The sequence below is a fragment of the Bubalus kerabau genome, chromosome 3 (assembly GCF_029407905.1).
Source record: "Bubalus kerabau isolate K-KA32 ecotype Philippines breed swamp buffalo chromosome 3, PCC_UOA_SB_1v2, whole genome shotgun sequence".
Classification (NCBI taxonomy): domain Eukaryota; kingdom Metazoa; phylum Chordata; class Mammalia; order Artiodactyla; family Bovidae; genus Bubalus; species Bubalus kerabau.
In genome coordinates this window covers 94,113,856-94,122,866 of record NC_073626.1, presented here as the reverse complement: position 1 = coordinate 94,122,866, position 9,011 = coordinate 94,113,856, and the positions used below count along the sequence as shown (strand labels likewise).

Here is a 9,011-nt window from a genome sequence, read left to right as displayed (position 1 = left end):
AGTTCATCACTTTAGAATTGGATAAAGATAAATGAAATATTCTGAAGTCTCAGAGTATACACAAAATTTATAATACAGATTATTTTAGTGCTTTTCATCAAGCGCAACTCCAGAATAAGTAAACCACTTATGCAGTAGTAATACAAGTTAAATTAAATACTAGAGCATGCATATACTTGCTCACATACACACACAAATCATACCAGTATAGACAAATATAATTAGAAAAATTAAGTCTAGTGCTCAATTCAGCAGCACATGTGATAAAATTGGACCTATACAAAGAAGATTAGCATGGCCCCTGTGCAAGGATGACCCCAAAATTTGGGAAGTATTCCATATTTTTAATGAATATTCATTTTATACCTCAAATTTAGACAGTTTCTAACTTTGGAAGGTTTTTTATTTTCTGTAATTTCTGTAATTTTGGAAGTATTATTAATTCAATTTAGGTAGGTACTAGAAATCAAAACACATAGATATTTTCCATTCAAATTTCATTTAAAAAGCAGAGACATTACTTTGCCAACAAAGGTCCATCTAGTCAAAGCTATGGTTTTTCCAGTAGTCACGTATGGATATGAGAGTTGGACTATAACAAAAGCTGAGCACGGAAGAATTGATGCTTTTGAACTGTGGTGTTGGAGAAGACTCTTGAGAGTCTCTTGGACAGCAAGAAGATCCAACCAGTCCATCCTAAAGGAAATCAGTCCTGAATATTCATTGGAAGGACTGATGCTGAAGCTGAAACTCCAATACTTGGGCCACCTGATTCAAAGAACTGACTCATTTGAAAAGACCCTGATCCTGGGAAAGAGTGAAGGCAGGAGGAGAAGGGGATGACAGAGGGTGAGATGGTTGGATGGCATCACTGAGGAACAATGAGTTTGAGCAAGCTCTGGGAGTTGGTGATGGACAGGGAAGCCTGGAATGCTGCAGTCCATGGGGTTGCAAAGAGCTAGATACAACTGAGCAACTGAACTGAGTAAAAAAAGAAAACTAAGTCTGTATCAGTGTCAGATCCGTTCTTATGGAGTGAGTATAATGGCAATACTAGAAAACTGACCTTATATAAAACATAATTTTATATTTCAAATAAAGTAAGGAAACTAGAGTTTTGAAAATGAACAGACAACCAGAGATCAAAAAATGAAACAACAAACTTTGGAGAACTTTAAAGCAGAGAAAACTGGACATATACTGGTATCTAGATAGACAAAGATGAAGAACCAATGTCTTTCAGAAATACAAATTCTTAATTATATGCAAAATAGTACTCTTTATGTATATGTAAATTAATGCTAATTAAAACACATATGAGATCACGTAATATAGATTGAATACTCAAAATTAGTGAGCGTGTGGAGAAACATTCTCTTCTTGATAGAAGTATGAATTGTAGCAGTCTTTCTTGATTAATTAAAAAATATGTATCCAAAATCATATTACTTTAATCAGAAAAATTCTTCATTGCACAAAGAATTGTATGCAAGAATATTCACTGCAGTATTATTTGTAATGGGAAAAAATTAAAACAAACACAACTACCCAGTAAGAGGAGATTAACTATATATTGATACACACATTAAATAGAATAATATAAACCCAATAAAAAGAATGAAGTAGATTTATATAATTTAATATGAATTTTTTCAAGATATAAACATAGTACTATCCTGTTTATATAAAAGTATACAAAAGGCAAATATTTATGTGTGGATGTCTGTGTACTTGTACTTATGTGAATACGTATATATCTCTCTATATGTATATAGATAGATAGATAGATATAGATATATGCTCTGGGCTTCCCAGCTGGAGCTAGTGTTAAGAACCCACCTGCCAATTTACGAGATGTAAGAGACGCGGGTTTGATTCCTGAGTTGGGAAGCTCCCCTGTAGGATGGCATGGCAACACACTATAGTATTCTTGCTAGGAGAATCCCATGGACAAAGGAGCCTAGCAGGCTACAGTCCTTTGTGAAGAGTCAGACATAACTGGAGTGACTTAGCATGCATGCACATATATGTTTTATGTATATTAACATTTCTAGAAATACAAATAAGAAACTGGTAACAATGGTTATCTATCATGAACCAGAGATGGTAAGAAAGCTCACATTTAATTTACATTTCCTTATTCTATTTGCATATATATATTACTTCATAATTTTTCAGTTTAGTTCAGTCACACAGTCATGTCCAACTCTTTGTGAGTTGGACATGAACCCCATGAACTGCAGCACGCCAGGCCTCCTTGTCCATCACCAACTCCCAGAGTCCACCCAAACCCATGTCCATTGAGTAGGTGATGGCATCCAACCATCTCATCCTCTGTCGTCCCCTTCTCCTTCTGCCCTCAATCCCTCCCAGCATCAGAGTCTTTTCAAATGAGTCAGTTCTTTGCATCATGTGGCCAAATAATGGAGTATCAGCTTCAACAATATCCTACCAATGAACACCCAGGACTGATCTCCTTTAGGATGGACTGGTTGGATCTCCTCGCAGTCCAAGGGACTCTCAAGAGTCTTCTCCAACACCACAGTTCAAAAATTCAGTTCTGCATTCAGCTTTCTTTATAGTCCAATGCTCACATCCATACATGACCACTGGAAAAACCATAGCCTTGACTAGACGGACCTTTGCTGACAAAGTAATGTCTTTGTTTTTTATTTTATTTTTTTGATTTATTTTAAATTAATTAATTAACTTTTTAAATTTACAATATTGTATTGGTTTTGCCATACATTGACATGAATCTGCCATGGGTATACATGTGTTACCCATCCTGAACCCTCCTCCCATCTCCCTCCCCATCCCATCCCTCTGGGCCATCCCAGTGCACCAGCCCTGAGCACACTGTATCATGCATTGAATCTGGACTGGTGATTCGTTTCACATGTGATAATTTACAAGTTTCAATACCATTCTCCCAAATCATCCTGCCATTGCCCTCTCCCACAGAGTCCAAAAGACTGTTCTATACATCTGTGTCTCCTTTGCTGTCTCATATACAGGGTTGGAGAAGGAAATGGCAACCCACTCCAGTGTTTCTTGCCTGGAGAATCCCAGGGATGGGGGAGCCTGGTGGGCTGCCGTCTATGGGGTCGCACAGAGTCGGACACAACTGAAGCAACTTAGCAGCAGCATACAGGGTTATTGTTACCATCTTTCTAAATTCCATGCATATGCATTAGTATACTGTATTGGTATTTTTCTTTCTGGCGTACTTCACTCTGTATAATAGGCTTCAGTTTCATCCACCTCATTAGAACTGATTCAAATGTATTCTTTTTAATGGCTGAGTAACACTCCATTGTGTATATGTACCACAGCTTTCTTATCCATTCACCTGCTGATGGACATCTAGGTTGCTTCCATGTCCTGGCTATTATAAACAGTGCTGCGATGAACATTGGGGTACACGTGTCTCTTTCCCTTCTGGTTTCCTCAGTGTGTATGCCCAGCAGTGGGATTGCTGGGTCATATGTCAATTCTATTTCCAGTTTTTTAAGGAATCTCTACACTGTTCTCCATAGTGGCTGTACTAGTTTGCATTCCAAACAACAGTGTAAGAGGATTCCCTTTCTCCACACCCTCTCCAGCATTTTTTGCTTGTAGACTTTTGGATCGCAGCCATTCTGACTGGCATGAAATGGTACATCATTGTGGTTTTGATTTGCATTTCTCTGATAATGAGTGATGTTGAATATCTTTTCATATGTTTGTTAGCCATCTGTATGTCTTCTTTGGAGAAATGTCTGTTTAGTTTTTTTGCCTACTTTTTGATTGGGTCATTTATTTTTCTGTAATTGAGTTGTACGAGTTGCTTGTATATTTTGAGATTAATTCTTTGTCCATTGCTTCGTTTGCTATTATTTTCTCCCATTCCGAAGGCTGTCTTTCCACCTTGCTTATAGTTTCCTTTGTTGTGCAGAAGCTTTTAAGTTTAATTAGGTCCCATTTGTTTATTTTTGCTTTTATTTCCAATATTTTGGGAGGTGGGTCATAGAGCATCCCACTGTGGTTTAAGTCGGAGAGTGTTTTGCCTATGTTTTCCTCTAGGTGTTTTATAGTTTCTGGTCTTAGGTTTAGATCTTTAATCCATTTTGAATTTATTTTTGTATATGGTGTTAGAAAGTGATCTAGTTTCATTCTTTTACAAGTGGTTGACCAGTTTTCCCAGCACCACTTGTTAAAGAGATTGTCTTTTTTCCATTGTATATTCTTGCCTCCTTTGTCAAAGATAAGGTGTCCATGCATGTGTGGATTTATCTCTGTGCTTTCTATTTTGTTCCATTGATCTATATTTCTGTCTTTGTGCCAGTACCATACTGTCTTGATGACTGTGGCTTTATAGTAGAGAGAGCATCTTTTCTGATCATAATGCAGTAAGATTAGATCTCAATTACAGGAGAAAAACTATTAAAAATTCCAACATATGGAGGCTGAACAACACGCTGCTGAATAAGCAACAAATCACAGAAGAAATCAAAAAAGAAATTAAAATATGCATAGAAACAAATGAAAATGGAAACACAACAACCCAAAACCTATAGGACACTGTAAAAGCAGTGCTAAGGGGAAGGTTCTTAGCAATACAGGCTTACCTCAAGAAACAAGAAAAAAGTCAAATAAATAACCTAACTCTACACCTAAAGCAACTAGAAAAGGAAGAAATGAAGAACCCCAGGGTTAGTAGAAGGAAAGAAATCTTAAAAATTAGGGCAGAAATAAATGCAAAAGAAACAAAAGAGACCATAGCAAAAATCAACAAAGCCAAAAGCTGGTTCTTTGAGAAGATAAATAAAATTGACAAACCATTAGCCAGACTCATCAAGAAACAAAGGGAGATAAATAAAATCAACAAAATTAGAAATGAAAATGGAGAGATCACAACAGAGAACACAGAAATACAAAGGATCATAAGAGACTATTATCAACAATTATATGCCAATAAATGGGCAACTTGGAAGAAATGGACAAATTCTTAGAAAAATAGAACTTTCCAAAACTGAACCAGAAAGAAATAGAAAATCTTAACAGATCCATCACAAGCATGGAAATTGAAACTGTAATCAGAAATCTTCCAACAAGCAAAAGCCCAGGACTAGATGGCTTCACAGCTGAATTCTACCAAAAATTTAGAGAAGAGCTAACACCTATCCTACTCAAACTCTTCTAGAAATTTGCAGAGGAAGGTAAACTTACAAATTCATTCTCTTGAGGCCACCATCACCCTAATACCAAAACCTGACAAAGATGCCACAAAAAAAGAAAACTATAGGCCAATATCACTGATGAACATAGATGCAAAAATCCTTAACAAAATTCTAGCAAACAGAATCCAACAACACATTAAAAAGATCATACATCACAACCAAGTGGGTTTTATCCCAGAGATGCAAGGATTCTTCAATATCCACAAATCAATCAATGTAAAACACCACATTAACAAATTGAAAGATAGAAATCATATGATTAATTCAATAGATGCAGAGAAAGCTTTTGACAAAATTCAACATCCATTTATGATAAAAACTCTCCAGAAAGCAGGAATAGAAGGAACACACCTCAACATAATAAAAGCTATATATGGCAAACCCACAGTAAACATTATCCTCAATGGTGAGAAATTGAAAGCATTTCCCCTAAAGTCAGACACAAGACAAGGATGCCCACTCTCACCACTACTATTCAACATAGCTTTGGAAGTTTTGGCCATGACAATCAGAGCAGAAAAAGAAATAAGAGGAATCCAGATTGGAAAAGAAGAAGTAAAACTCTCTCTGTTTGCAGATGACATGATTCTCTACATAGAAAACCCTAAAGCCTCCACCAGAAAATTACTAGAGCTAATCAATGAATATAGTAAAGTTGCAGGATATAAAATCAACACACAGAAAACCCTTACATTCCTATACACTAATAATGAGAAAATAGAGAAATTAAGGAAACAATTCCATTCACATTGCAACGAAAAGAATAAAATACTTAGGAATATATCTACCTAAAGAAACAAAAGACCTATATATAGGAAACTATAAAACACTGATGAAAGAAATCAAAGAGGACGCGAATAGATGGAGAAATATACGATGTTCATTGATCGAAAGAATCAATATAGTGAAAATGAGTATACTACCCAAAGCAATCTATAGATTCAATGCAATTCCTATCAAGCTATCAACGGTATTTTTCAGAGAGCTAGAAAAAAGAATTTCACAATTTGTATGGAAATACAAAAAATCTCAAATAGCCAAAGCAATCTTGAGAAAGAAGAATGGAACTGGAGGAATCAACCTTCCTGACTTCTGTCTCTGCTTTTGATATGCAGTCTAGGTTGGTCATAACTTTCCTTCCAAGGGGTAAGCGTCTTTTAATTTCATGTCTGTGATCACCAGGTACAGTGATTTTGGAGCCCAGAAAAATAAAGTCAGCCACTGTTTCCACTGTTTCCCCAGCTATTTGCCATGAAGTGATGGGACCAGATGCCATGCATTTAAAACCAAACAAATTTTTGTGTTAATAACCTCTTGCTGATAATATAAAACTAGCCATTACAGTTGTTCATGTAGATGGAAGACATATCAAGAAGAAAATAAAAAGACATACTCCTTTTAAGAGATGCATGCTTAGAGATTTAAAACTATGAAGATAGAATTTAAACAATTTGTACTTCTCATTCCTTTAGTAAACATTATTAGACATGCATTGTAAGTTAGATCTAGGCTAGTCTGGGAACCCAGAGAGTAACTCATTGTGTGCCTGCCCACAAGAATCTACCTTCTAGATGAGGATCTCCTCATCTAGAGTAAAGGGTACAGTGAAAAATGCTGAGCATTATGGTAGGCACAGGTGGTTTTGAGTGCAACAGGTGGAGACATCTCAGTCATAGGATGTCAAGGAATGATTCCAGTAGGATAGTAAATTTAAGTCTCAGATAAATGTTGTCAGCCAACTGAAGGAAACTCATAGACAGCTGTCAGGAGCCACGTTAGGCATTACTGACAAAATGGAGGCATGGCCCCCACCCCCTCTTCTCACCTCTCAGGCATGGTCCGGGATGAAGGAGTTAGGCCTTGTGATTCTGACTCATTCTTTCCTTTCTTCAGTTGAGTTGGCTGGAAAGAATGTTAAGGTGCTTGAGATAAGCATGAGAAAGCACAAAGCCTTCTGCAGCTGTGCCCAGAAAATAATCTATAAAGTAACCATTGACATTTGTTCAAGGATCTTTACAAAGAATGTCCCAGGATGAGCACATAGGCCACAGCTTGAGGCCATGGGAAGGATTGTTGTCTGAGACCTGTTTGTGAGGGGAATGTTTATGGCAAAAGAAGTTTGCTGAGCTTAGGTTTTAGGAATAATTAAGCATAGCTAGAAGCCTTTTTAGGAGATAGTGATCTTAAGATGCTAGAGGCAAACAGGATTTAGAAAGATAAGAAATAAACTGAGAAATGTGGCATGAGTTACAATGTAATCACAAGTATAGGACACATAAGAGAAAGTAGATAATAGTAAAGCCAATTCTGAGAGAATAGCTGAAGCAGGAACTCTGTTTGAAGGACAACAATGATTTCTGGAGACAATAAATCTGGGTGGGGAAAATTAAAAATGCCAAACCTCTGACCTAATGCTTTTGTCAAAGTATAAAAGAAAACCTGAAGCTTGAAATAAACATGTAGTTCCGTACTATGAGTCAGAGGCTACATCATCGTCCGCCGACATTGCTCACCCCTTCAGGCTGATTCCCTGGCTGCTGGAGCTGGACTCCAACAGGCAGCAGGTTTTGAAGTGCAGGAACAGCATGAGCAAAAGAAAATGGATCATGCAGGCAGTCCAATGTAACAAATTCTTAAAAAATAGATTAGTGGTGAGAGATAAATCTGGAAAGGAAGAAGATATCTTAAAGGAAAAGGAGTGATTTTGATCAAAAAGACCTGCAAGTTTTCCAGATATTTTTGTTCATTAAAATAGTACAAAGATGCAGTAGTCTAAGGGTGTTAAAAAATAAGAATTATCTGAACTTCATGTTAAAATAAACAGATTTTCAAAGTCCAACACAAATTCTTCAAATTGAACTGATAATCTACAGCTATAACAAGTATCCCAGTGATTATTATTATCTGACAAGTTTAGAAAACAATGGTAGGTTAGCATATACATGACATTATCATGTTTAGCCAAAACTTGACCCACCTGAGGAAAAGCAAACAGATCAAAAAAAAAAACTTCATCTTTGAATTAATCTACAGCAACAAATATTAAATGAAATATATGACAATCTTAATTCCACCAAGAGGCTGTTATAAGATAACTGTTTACTTTCTTGGCAACTAAAACAATTTTATTTCCTTGGATGCAACATCTAATAGAACAGAGAAAGTCCATAACCTCTATTTACTTGACTTTTCAGTACAATTTATTACTAATTCAAAGTATAAGATAATATGAACTAATGTTAGTTTTATCTCCTTCACTAAATAGATGAATAAACATGATAATTGAATATATTTTATTGATATCAGTTACCTGTAATCTTGAAATACAAACCTCTTAAAGCTAAACCACAACAAAGAAAGGGAAATATATTTCTAGTGTCATTACAGATTTCAAGATGGTGAGCTTATTGGTTTGAGTACTATGCTTCTATGGCCTAATTCTAGGCATTGATCCCTTTGTGGGTCATTTAACATGCCCTTAAAACTGTCTATCTCTCCAATACCTGTCACTGGTTAGAAGTGAGGGAAGAGTGCAGATAGTTCCATTAAAAAAATACACAGCTATTCAATTAAATTCAACTCAATTCAATTTAACAAAAACTTAAAGAACTCTATGCCATGAATGCAAAACCATCAACCATGAACTGGAGTTCAAACGTGTTATAGCTTATTAGCAGAGATAAATATGTAAAGAGAAATAATAGTTTATTGAGGTGAACACAAGAGAAATATATACAAGGAACAGGAAAGCAAGGATCATCTGATGGGAAAGTAATAAAGAAGAGCATA

The 9,011-nt window shown here is 36.1% G+C and overlaps 1 non-coding gene across 1 annotated transcript; it reads left to right on the top strand.

The window, feature by feature from the left end:
- The first annotated feature begins 239 nt into the window (after window positions 1–239).
- Window positions 240–346, top strand: LOC129648175 (U6 spliceosomal RNA). The gene has a single exon (XR_008712756.1). It is a non-coding gene; the product is annotated as a U6 spliceosomal RNA (small nuclear RNA).
- Window positions 347–9,011: the final 8,665 nt, after the last annotated feature.